Source organism: Osmerus eperlanus, chromosome 8 (assembly GCF_963692335.1).
Source record: "Osmerus eperlanus chromosome 8, fOsmEpe2.1, whole genome shotgun sequence".
Taxonomy (NCBI): domain Eukaryota; kingdom Metazoa; phylum Chordata; class Actinopteri; order Osmeriformes; family Osmeridae; genus Osmerus; species Osmerus eperlanus.
Genome location: NC_085025.1, coordinates 10,453,208 through 10,465,563, shown reverse-complemented (window position 1 = coordinate 10,465,563; position 12,356 = coordinate 10,453,208). Strand labels below are relative to the sequence as shown.

The following is a 12,356-nucleotide window of genomic DNA, read 5'->3' as shown; positions in this document are numbered from 1 at the left end:
CTGACTTTACAGTTTCGCTGGTGCTTATGAATATGGTAATCTAGATCCGAATGGCTTCTTGTTTTTAGGTTCTCTGAGCTCTCTGATTGGCTGTCGTGTCAGAGGAGCCAGGTGAGGGTATTGCGCGAAAAAGCGCAAGACTCCGCCTACCAGGAAGAAGTGGACGCTGCTGTCCGGGTGAGCTCAGAGATCTTAATCTACTTCCAACCCTCTCCCACTCTTATCCCGCACATGACATTTGGATATTCAAAACCTGCACCCTCCCACTTTTCAACTTTGATCTCCCTCTGCTCTCCTCCTCTGTCCCTCACCGCTATCTCTCTCTCCTTTCTCATCACGCACTCCTTCACTCGCCTCCTCTCTCTCTCTCCTGTCCTCCAGGAGCTGCAGGAGTTTGTGGAGGCCCGGGAGGGGAGCGTGTCCTGGCTGAGGAGTCGTCTGGGCGTGCTGCACGAGGTCAGCTCTGAGGAGCAGGTCAGGAGGAAGAGGGCGGCCCTGGACAAACTCTCCTCCGACCTCCGAGCCCTCCTCTCCTCGCTCTCCCAGGCAAGACGCCACTGTGTCCATGGCAGACTTTGATTTAACACTTGTAGTCCCTGTTATATTTGACAATCTCAATCTCCGCTGATGTCCTTTCTTTGTGTCTCTCTGGATAAGAAGCGTCTGCTAAATGACTAAATGTAAATGTGTCTCCCGATCTCTTTCCCTCTCTCCTCCCCCTCCCAGGTTGCTCAAGGCTCTTTGTTGACCCCCAGTGAGGAGCTGAGGGAGGAGGTGCGGGGTGCTCTCGAGGAGGTGCTCCGGGCCAGGAAGGAGGCGCAGGAGCAGATCCGCATGATCCTGGAGGCAGAGAACCCAGACGAAGCTCGACAGCTGCTCCTCATTCATCAGGTCTGTCTGCCTGTCTGTCTGTCTGTTTCTATTTGACTGGTTCAGTCTGTGTGTGTGTCTGTCTGTGGGTTGTTACTGCCTGTGGCTCTATTCTCCAAAGGGTGAGAAGATGTGAGGCCCTGCCACAAAGGCCCTGGTGTTCTCTGAAGATAAATACCCAATGGGTGCTGCACAATAAAGTATCTCTCTCTCTCTCTCTCACTCTCTCTGTGTCTCTCTCTGGGCTTGTCTCTGTTTCTCAACATCTATCTCCCCCCCTCTCCCTCTCTCTCCTCCTCTCTGTCCTTTTCTCTCTCTGTCTGCCTGCAGCAACACCTGAAGCGTCTCCATGCTGACAGGAAGGAGGCGGAGATTCTGCTGGCCCACTGTCAGCAGAGTCAGATGGGGGAGGGGCTTAGCCCGTCCCTGCTGGAGTTGGAGGGAGCGTTCAGAGAGGTGGACCGCGAAGCAGGGACCCAAGAGCACAACCTGCAGGTGTGTGTGTGTGTGTCTGTCACTTGGCCCTTGTCTGATCAATGATTGGTCATGTTCTGTGCAACCGTGTCATCGATCGGCGTGTTTTATAGACCGCTCACGTTTGTGAGTCTCATCCAGGGGCTTAATTAACGGACTAACTGTAAACCAGAGCTTTACTACCATGCGATTGATTCATCTCTGCACAGTATACAGCACATGGTGTGTGCGCGTGCATTGCAATCCACACATGCGCAGGTGTGCTTGTGTATGTGCTTGTAGTTGCTCATGGGTGTTTCTGTGCTTCTACCATATCCTTGTGTGACTGGTCACCTCCCCTGTACTGTACCTGTGTGTTCCCTCCAGGCCACTCTGTGTGCATGGCAGGAGTTTCAGGCGGAGCGCGAGGCTGTGTGGGAGTTTGTCAGCAGTACCGGCTCTGTCCTGCAGAGGGAGCTCATCTTCAGCGGCCTGGACAGTCTTCAGACTGAACTGGTTCACTCCAAGGTATGCGTGTATGCATATACATGATCAATAATGTGTGTATGTCTGTGTGAGGGACTGAAAAGTGTCCGGCAGGTACAACATGTCCTCATCCGTGTTCATAGGACCTCTACATGTGCAGTGAGGAGTTTGTTGCTCGAGCAGACATCCTCCTGGAGATGGCTACAGAGATCCCTCTGGGAGCGGTGAACCAGACCACACTGCTGCAGCAGGCGGAGACCACCAAGGACCAGGTCACTCAGCTGGAAGACACCCTCAAGGACAAGTATGGACCCCATCTTTAAAACATCCTCGATTCGATTTTCTTTGCGGTTCTTGAGACTTGCAATTAGACGTTTGCAGTGTAGGTTTGTATGTTATTTGGTAAGTGGTATTTTTCATAGAGGTGTGTGTTTACAGTAGTTTTGGTCAGGTGACTAGTGTGTTCCTCTTGTCTTCTTAGTATTGGTCAGCTGGAGGCCGTCTGTGTACAGTGGGAACACTTCAACAGCCAATCAGAGGCCCTCTCCTCCTGGATCTCTGAAAAAGAGAAGGATCTGGAGGCAGTGAACCCTTCTTTGTCCTCGTCGGCCGCCTCTGCCGCCTCTTCCTCCGACCACCTTGTTAAACACATGAGCACGGTGGAGGTATGGCAGATCTCATCTGGATTCTTCAGTGTGTTTCCCAGAGAGAGTCTTTTACAGTGTGCTGTGATCCAGTGTGTAGATTCAGCACTGTCGGTGCTCTGCAGCAGGGTCTTTGTGCTCTGCAGCAGGGTCTTTGTGCCCTGCTGTGAGCCACAGCCTGGCTGCCTGACTGGAACGACCACAGACTCTTTCTGTTGTTGTTGAAAGCCTCTCCTTCTCATGTCTGTGTCTCTTCATCCTCTTTCCCATGGTCCCCCGCTCTCTCTATGTCCTTCTCACACTTGTCTCTCTCCGTTCTTCACCTCCCTCTTACTCTCCCTCGTCCCAACCCCTCTCTTCTAACCCCCCCCCCTCCCCTTCCCCCCCGCTCTCTCTCCTAGATGGTGGGGGCTGGGCTTGAGGAGCGAGAGGCGGACCTGTCCCAGCTGAAGGCGGAGTCCGAGGCCCTGGCCATGTTCCAGAGCCCTGGAGAGGCGGGGCGTATCCGGGGACGACTGGGCCAGATGAGGCGGCGCTGGGAGGAGCTTCGGGAGAGGGCGGAGCAGCTGGAGGGACAGCTGAACCAGAGCGCCTCCTGCAGGCTGAGATACCAGGACAACCTGGAACAGGTAGAACCACTGGAATGGAATGTGCAGACATGAATTGAGCTTGTACATGATATGAATCTAGTCCACTGTGAGGGCAAAGAAGAACTTGGTGTCAGGTATTCACAATGCTGTGAATGGAGAATAATCGAATTGTTATTGACAATAATTAATAATAAATAAATATAAATAATAATATTTTGAATGGTCACTTCACCAGATGACGAAAACCATGAGTGACCTTCAAGTGAAGCTGGACTGTCCCATCATGCATTGCAGCTCATCTTCTGATACCTACCGGACTCTGCAGGAGCATATGGTAAGACTGAAGCTAAAACAATCCTTCTGGAATCCTCTTCCATGTAAGCTTTAGATACTGAGGCGTCGGGACAGGACATGTTGTTCCATTGGCATGTAACTGTGTTTTCTCTTTCTCCAGGATGTGAGCCAGGCACTGGAGCAGCTGAAGCCTAGGCTGGTGGCTCTGTCTGCAGGCATGAAGACTCTGGGCGAGGGGGGTCCCCTGGATGAAGAGATAACTGGTCTCCAAAAGGAGCAGGCAGTGAACTCTGAGAAAGCTACAGAGAAACAAGCCACTCTGGAGAACCTGCTGGTTCAATGGCAAAGGTAAAGAACAAGCGTCATTGTGTTGGTGTGTGTATATGTGCATCTTTTGTGTGTGTGTGTTTGCCACACTGTAACTGAAATAATGTTCCACTGTTGATTTTTGTTCAGATTTGAGAAAGAGGGTTCTTCCCTCAAATGCTGGCTGGACCGCTGTGAGTGTATGTGCTGTCCAGACTCCCCTCTCCTCTCTACTGACAAAGCGAAGCTTAAAACGAAACTTCAAGCAGTGCAGGTACAGCCTAGCACCTTCCATCCTATCCTCCATCGGTCTCTCTCTAAATCAATTTACTCCTTCCATCCTATGCTTTCTCACAGTCTCTCTCTAAATCAATTTACGCCTTCCATCGCGTCCTCTATCAGAGTCGCTCCCCATTTAGAATGACTGACAAACGCAAAATTGCTCAAATGTACTGGCAGTTTGAGCTTGCGCTTGTGCTCCGTAGGAAATGCAGTGTGGCGTGCCGTCACATGAGGCTTTGCTGCAGGGGGTGGTGAGTTTGGGGGCGTGTCTGCACCCCACGGTGGCCGAGGGGCGGGGCCAGGAACTTAAGGATGACCTCACTCGGCAGGAAGAGAGATTCAGCGTAATAAGGGAGAGCATAACTCAAAGGTAAGAGATGAAACACTTACGTTCTTCTTTTGTTTTAGACCAGTGAGTAACTGACCATTACAGTACAAGTGTTACATTACAATGTTTACTATAGACATGTACAAAGTGAATACCATTTTTAACCGAACTTCTAAACATCTCAATCGAGCATGACTACATCTGTCATTTTACAAAGGGAAGCTTGACGTGTCCATTTGGCTTCAGATCCATCCAGTATTTCACTTTTCTCCATTGAAGGCTCCATCAGCTGCAGTCCCAGCTGTCTGAGGTGGAGCTGTTTGACCGGGACCTGCTCACGCTGACCCAGTGGAGCGAGAGCTTCCTGTCTGTCCTCAGAAACTCCTCCCAGGTGGACCTAGCTGACCTGGAAGCAGCTGACAACCAGGTCCAGGTGGGTCGCAACGTTTTAGTTGTGTAAAAGTGATTAATCTTCCCAACGCCCACGTTAACAATACATAGCTGCTTGGAGGTAACGCTGTGACTGTTCTGTTGTGTTCCAGGAGCATGAGGCCTCCCTCCAGGGCCACAGCCCCATGAGAGACAGCCTTCACCAGAGAGAGGCCTCCCTCCTCTCCTCCTCCGCCCCAGAGGCCCAGCAGCAGCTCCAGGGCCAGAGAGAGGCCTGCCTGCAGCCCCTCAGTGAAGCCCAGCGCCTGCTCCTCCTCCGCAGGGAGAGCCTGGCCGAGCTGAGGGTCTACCTCCAGAGCCACGAGGCCGCGGCCAGGGCCGTCCGGGAGCTCCAGGAGGCCGTGGAGGGCAGGGGGAGCTGGGACCGCACCAAGGCCGAGGAGCTGCACTGTCAGCTGGGGGAGGTGGCCGGGGAGGTGGCCCGGATGGAGGCCCAGGCGGTGGGACTGGACGGACGGCTGAGCAAGGCTCACCTCCACCTGAGTGGTGCGGACTGGAGGGGCTCCAGGGACATGGGGCATGCCCAGGGGAGGACGTCATGCCGGGGGCAGGCAGTGGCCCTCATGGTGGCCCTGGAGGGGGTACAGAGGGGCCTGGGGTGGAGGCAGAGCGAGGCAGAGGCCCTGGGAGCACTGTGGAGCTCCTTCAGGGAGAGGAGAGAGGAGGTGATGAGGAGCCTGACGGATCTGGAGGAAAGGGCCAAACGGGAGGGGGTCAGGGAGAGCTCTGTCCTGGCCTTTCAGAACAGGTGGGAGCTCATTTCACTCAGTTGAAATTTCCACTGTCAGAAATACATCGGCTAATGTCGCTTCTCAACTCAATCTTAGTTTCATCTCTACACAACTCTACGTGTAGATGTATTCGTTGCCTTTAATGCTTATGAAGTCTCTCTCTCTCTACGCCAGTTATTCACCACTGTCCCCCCCCCCCCCTCCCCAGACTACGTTTCTTTGTCCAGCTGGAGGAAGAGCTGCAGTCACTCCAGCACTCCAGGCAGTGGCTAGGGGAGCGAGGCAACCAGCTGGCCCAGAGAGACAGTGAACTGGCTGGGGAGGCACGCAGGGAGGTGTCCCTGGTGGAGACAGCCTCAGAGGACCTCCGAAGGCTCATTGTGAATGGGTGAGTTAAAAAACGAGGAAGAGAAATATGTATCCAGTGAAGGAGGGAGGGCTGGAACGTGGAAGTTATATACAGAGGTATCTCTGAAATCAGAAAGAAAGTAAAGTTATAAAGTCATAATTTAAACACTTTTAATAAAGTCCTATGGTCTGTCTGATGATCTCATGATGACGGAGACCCTGTGTGTCCAGCCAGGAGCAGTGTGGAGTCCTGGTGGATCTCCTGCGCCAGTTCTACGGTCTGAGGGCCAGCCTGAGCACCATGGTGGAGAACGCCAAGAGCCTGACCCACAACCAACCTGACCACAACCACAACCCTGAGGAGGCCAGGAGAACCCTCTCACGGGTCAGAACCATTCTAGACATGCGCAAACTAACCATGTCTTTTGATTCAGTCAACTGAGATGGTGTCTGTGTAAGATTCCAGCAAGCCACAGGATGTCTTAATTTATTATTCATAGGCTCGTAACAAAAGGTCAACTCTGCCAGACAGTATATAAAATGAAATGATTTGGTCCTCCGAATATGTACAGTAGTTGCCATGTTATGTCTTCCTGGTTTCTCTATAGAGTTACAAAAGCCAAAGTACTGTATTTCACATCAAGACAGTTCCCTTTCAGGGGGCCTACACTCCCTCTAGTGTTGACATGTAGTCATTACATCTCTGTCCCTGTTACCCAATGAAACATTACAGTCCCAAGTCATAGCGTGTGTTCTTCTCTTCACAATATTGCTTAGTAATACATTTACTGGCATGCTGAGTAGAGGGTTGACCTGTGAGAGTATTCAGGTATTCAGCCTGTTTGTTTGTCTCCTTCAGCATGAGGTGGTCCAATCAGAGCTGAGGGAGAGGCAGGGGGACATGGACCTGCTCATCAGTACTGGAGAGGACCTGCAGAGGGAGCTGGACAAGGTTCCTCACTGTGACTCCCTCAGCATCCAGACTGACGTGCAGAGGCTGAGGGACCTGTGGCTCGAGGTGAGGGCTGGGGATATGGGGGAGGGCTGAGGCTGGGGTTAGGGCTGGGGATATGGGGGGGCTGAGGCTGGGGTTAGGGCTGGGGATATGGGGGGGAGGGCTGAGGCTGGGGTTAGGGCTGAGGCTGGGGTGAGGGCTGAGGCTGGGGTGAGGGCTGGGGATATGTGGGAGGGCTGAGGCTGGGGTTAGGGATGAGGCTGGGTTAGGGCTGAGGCTGAGGTTAGGGCTGAGGCTGGGGTGAGGGCTGAGGCTGGGTGATGGGGGAGGGCTGAGGCTGAGGCTGGGGTTAGGGCTGAGGCTGGGGTTAGGGCTGGGGCTAGGAGTTAGTCGTTTTATTTGTTTGATGCCTTTCAGGATATTCAAGGTCACCTTAAGACAGAGAGAACAACTATTATTACTATTATACTACTATTATTTCATTAACTAATTAATGACTTATTATAAAGAGTACGTGAAGGTTGGTTTGTATAGGATAAACACTGTACACATTTACATATTGGTGAAAAGCTGATGTCAGCTCCACAGTGTGAACAAGCTTTGCCTAATCACCAGTTCAATTCCCTGAATGGGCTTGACAGGATCTGATTGTGAATATCGATTGATTTGGATTGATGTTGAACATAGTTAACCTGTCTCAGCTGCATGTAAACCCAGGTGTAAACTCAGCCTTCGAGGAACATTCTGGTAATCCTTTCAAAGGTAGACTAAAAAAAGCCGTAATAATAATTTTGCTATCGACAAAAGACTTGAGCTCTTGACGCACCCCCCTTTGTTGTGCCTCCAGTGTCTAAATATGTCTTTTCTGTCTTTCTCTCTCTCTCTCTCTCTCTCTCTCTCTCTCTCTCTCTCTCTCTCTCTCTCTCTCTCTCTCTCTCTCTCTCTCTCTCTCTCGGGACTCTGCTGTCTGCTCAGCTGTCACACACAGAGAGAGAGAAAGTGAGATATAGAGAGCATGAGAAACTGGATGTGATGTGAAAAACATGAGGGAGATGGGGGATGGAGAAGGAAGATGAGAAGGAAGATGAGGGATTCTCTTTGCTGGTACGCTCTGTAAATCAACCGATTTGATTGGCGGCTGTCTCTGTGTCTCCCCTGCAGATATCTGAGACAATCCAAACCAACACAGAGAGACTGAGCTACTGTGTGGCTCTATGGGATGACCTCAAGACCATGGAGCTCAGTATCGACCAATGGGCAGCCAGCTCCATCGCTGACCTCACAGATGGCCTGGCCAATCTAAGTGACAAGTCGAAGACAGAAGCCCGCCTCGCCACCTTTCAGGTCTGACCCATTGGACTATACAATTGGAGAAACTGAATGCTATACAATATGCAAATGAATGTTGTTAAATGTGGTCTCGGAATTAAATTAAGAATACAGAATTCCCCATTGTCAGCGTTGAAACAAAATAATACTACTAATAGTATTATAGAACTAATAGAACTACCAATAAAGAAACATGGTGTCTGGTTCCTCTGTGTGTGAAGGCGGAGGTGGAGACCAGAGAGCAGGAGCTGGATGCCCTGCAGGAGAGAGTGGCCCAGCTGAAGGACCGGGCCAAGCTCCAGGACACCCCTGTCCAGCTCCAGGTACCTAACCCTCGAATGTCTCGTCATTACAGGACTGCTTACTCTTCTCAAGATGCAGCTCTGTGGTTTTCTACCTATGGGGTAGGAATTTGACTTTCCTACCGGTAATGAGTGAACCGTGTGTTACTGTATCAATCAGGTGATGGAGTGTGACCTCAGGAAGAAACTGGGCCACGCCAGGAAGTGTATGACCAGGTCAAGCACACCCTCACCTACTACAGCTTCCAGAAGCAGAGGCTGGAGGACCTCATATCCCAGATGACCGAGCGGCTGGAGATGGTGGAGGGCTGCTTGTCGGGCCTGACTAAGGCCTCAAGCCCAGAGGACATGAGCAGAGTCAAGTGACGTCAGCTTTGAAGGCCTCAACTCCAATGTCTGTCTGTCGAATTGAGGCGATTATGGAGTTTTCTCAAATGTTCTTTCTTTTTTTCCCATCTCTGTCCCTCTCTCTCTGTCTCTCTCTCTCTCTCTCTCTCTGTCTCTCTCTCTCTCTCTCTCTCTCTCTCTCCTCTCTCTCTCTCTCATCTCTCTCTCTCTCTCTCTCTCTCTCTCTCTCTTTCTCTCTGTCTCTGTCTCTGTCTCTGTCTCTGTCTCTGTCTCTGTCTCTGTCTCTGTCTCTGTCTCTCTCTCTCTCTCTCTCTCTCACTCTCTCTCTCTCTTGTCTCTCCTCACAGGAGCTCCAGAGGGCCCTCAGCAGCACAGAGGGGACATGGACTTGGCCAGAGAGGCCCTGAGCACCCTCTGCAGGTCACACCCCTCTCCTGAGCTGTCCTGCCTCTCCGCCGACCTCACCGCCATCGGCAAGCGCAGCGAGGTGGCGCCCAGGGCCTGTCCAGGACCAAGGACACGCTGCAGGACGGCCTGCAGACGCACTTCAACGGTGAGGTGCCTGGCGAGGAGTGGGACGAGGAGGCCATCGTAACGGATATACGATGGTTATGGGTTAGGGTGTCAAACCTGGGTTTGGCTGGGTCACATTGGTGTTGAAGCAGGGATATATTCCTAATACTGTATGGGTTGATCTTGTGACCTTTTGAGGTCAGCATGTGTTGATGCTTCAAGCTGAAGCATGTAAGTGAATTGTGGGTGGAACAACAGTTCACACGACGCAGCGTTCTACAGCAGACCTGAGGTCGACGGTGTAGCTGTGCAGTACTGTGTCATGTTGTCTTCAGGTGCCAGTGCTTCTCAGATTGCCTGTTGATTAGCCCTGATTTCCTCTTAGGGGCGACTCTCAAACTGTCAGCCTCAGCACACACTCCGTCTGGTGCTCGACACACCAACCCACACACACAGCCCCGACACACACAGCCCCGACACACACCTGTGCCTCGGAGAGTAATGTCGCTCGCTCTCGTCACAGCTGCTCCCAGGGGAGTCATTTGGGCCTGTTGCCAAGGCAACCTGGCGCTGCACCATGCAGACACACCCACACAGCCCATCTGCCTCAGTGCATCTCTCCTTTGCCCTCCCTCCTTTGCTCATGTTATCTCTCTCTCTCTCTTTCTCTCCCTCCTCTCTCCCACTCCACGGTTCTCCTTCCCTGTCTCTGTAAACACTCTCTACTCTCCCCGGTCAATACTCTTTTCTCTCGCTCTCTCGGCTGTTCCCTCGTTCTTGTTTCTCTCTCATTTCTTGCGTTCTCTCGCTTCCTCCTCTTCTGATCAGAGCTGGTTCAAGACTTTCACTCTGGCTTTCGGGGCGGAAGGCGGAGCTAAAGAATGTGCTGACCAATCAGGAGACGTCACCATCTTGGGAAGCAAGTTAGAGAGACTAAAGGTAGGGACTGCGGTCTTACATCACTCTGTTTCAGCTGTCCCTAAAAGGCTGAGTTCTATTTTAAGATGTTTTCTCTTTGCTGCTATCAAATCATTCATTGATGAAAAGGAATATGTGTGTGCCATTCATATTTACAAGATCTTTCCATAGGAGTCTGCTACTGGTCATTTTGTAAAACCAGCAACGTTTTGACTTTTAATGCACAACTCCTTTCATGAGCAGCTGTATTTCTCCGTACTAAGGTGGCGCTAGGGCACAAAGCGGAGGGCGAGCAGCGCCTGGCCCAGGTGTGTGAGGAGGCAGAGAGGCTGTGCTCCACCTGCCTAAGGCTGGGGCGGGACAGGTTCAGGAGCGCCTCTCCGCCTGCCGGGGGGAGTGGCAGCAGCACCTGGAGGGGTGCGAGCAGACCCAGCGAGACCTGGAGGAAGGCGTTGCCATACTCACCGGGTAACTGGGAGTGTGTGTGTGTGTGTGTGTTTATCGGTGTGCCACTGTGTGTGGGCAGCAGGTTATGTACGTGGGGGGGTGCTTTGTGCATACATCTGTTTACATGTTGCCATTCGACTGTGGGTGTCCACGGTGTTTGTCTAGAACAGTGCTGTATGGTATAGAGCTTCAGCCTCCGCCATCTCACCGCTTATAGTGCATCGCTATTGGCATCGTGTAGCCGTGTCGAGCTTCCCTCTGCTCTGCCCCCCCCAGGTTTGAGGGCCGTGTGGAGGCGTTGACGGGCTGGCTGGTGCAGATGGAGCTGAGCCTGAAGACAGAAGCTGTTCCTGGGCAGACAGCCAGGAGGGAGTCCACGCTAGCACACACGAGCTGGAGAGGGTGGAGGAGATCCACAGGAGCTGTTGGCGAGGAGGTGTGTGTGTGTCAGTGTGTGTGTGTGACTGTACAGTGTATGCTGGATCACACATGGTAACGGCTCTAGTCTTGAGCACTATCCAAATTAATTGTTGTGACTTCCAACTGTGGAAAGTCTCAAAGTGGCCTTTGTCTTACTTACTTCAGTACAGTCTCACTGTCCACACTCCCTAAACTCCCACTATCTTCCTCTCTTCTCCTGCTCTCCTTCCAGGAGCTCCATAGAGCGTCTGTGCCTGGACTCCCAGTCCATGAGTGACAGAGGTCGAGGGTCGGGAGGGGAGCTGAGGGCTGCGTCCCAGCTCCAGACAGACCACCAGGCCCTCCTGAGGGGGGCCAGGGATCGCCTGCGAGGCTGCCAGGAGAGCCAGGCCTTCGGGGAGAGCCTCCAGGGCCTGTGGACCTGGCTGGAGGAGATCCAGGAGAGGCTGGGGACGGTGGACAGCACCATGGGCAGCAAGGACCAGCTGGAGACCGCCTGGAGACTGTGCAGGTCAGTGGGGGAGGTCACTGGATGGGGAAGGGAGAATGCAAGAATGAATATGCACACTCACACACCCACACATACTATGATATGTTTGTTACACAAATTTAGGATCAATCGAATACACATACACCAAATCATCACACAAAGACAGAGAACCAGTCACAGTGAATGATGGTCTATAGACAACACTACAACATACTTTACCGAGTCTACTCCGTTGAAACATGTTGTTGCAGTTCTTTGATAAGACACAAGAGGGTGCTATTTGACAGAGTACAAGCAGTACCTATTTTTACCCAGTCCAGTACAGGAACAGTACTGAGTAGACCATTGTGTGTGGACAGGACATCCTGCTGCTGAAGGGTGAGGGCGAGGTGAGGCTAAACATGGCGGTGGGGAAGGGCGAGCTGGCCATCAGGAGCTGCAGCGGGGAGGCGGGACAGGAAGCCGTCCGCTCACAGCTCCAGGAAGTGGAGGACGCGTGGGCCACTCTGCTGGTGACCGCCATGAGCTGCCACAGGTAAGAAGCCGAGCTCTGCCGCGTCCGCCAAGATGGCCTGCTGACCTCTACCTAACCAAACGATAACCTTTGTATTCGAACGACAACCTCATAACACAACCTCCCTGTTACCGACCTACACTATTGACAGACCTGACAGACTATTATTGATTTTACAATAATCCATTTCACAAGCTGCTTTAACTGTGACTTTTCACTTTAAATACCATCAGATTTTTGATCACATTACTACAGTCCGCTTCCATTTATCAGATGGGCTGGTGTCAGATGCCAGGCTGCACTAGATGGATCGTTCGTTCCAGCTACAGCGCCTGCAC

The 12,356-nt window shown here is 52.2% G+C and overlaps 1 pseudogene; it reads left to right on the top strand.

Annotated features, from left to right (window-relative positions):
- The window catches only part of LOC134025210 (nesprin-1-like), a 43,940-nt pseudogene extending 31,897 nt beyond the window's left edge, over nucleotides 1–12,043 (top strand).
- Nucleotides 12,044–12,356: the final 313 nt, after the last annotated feature.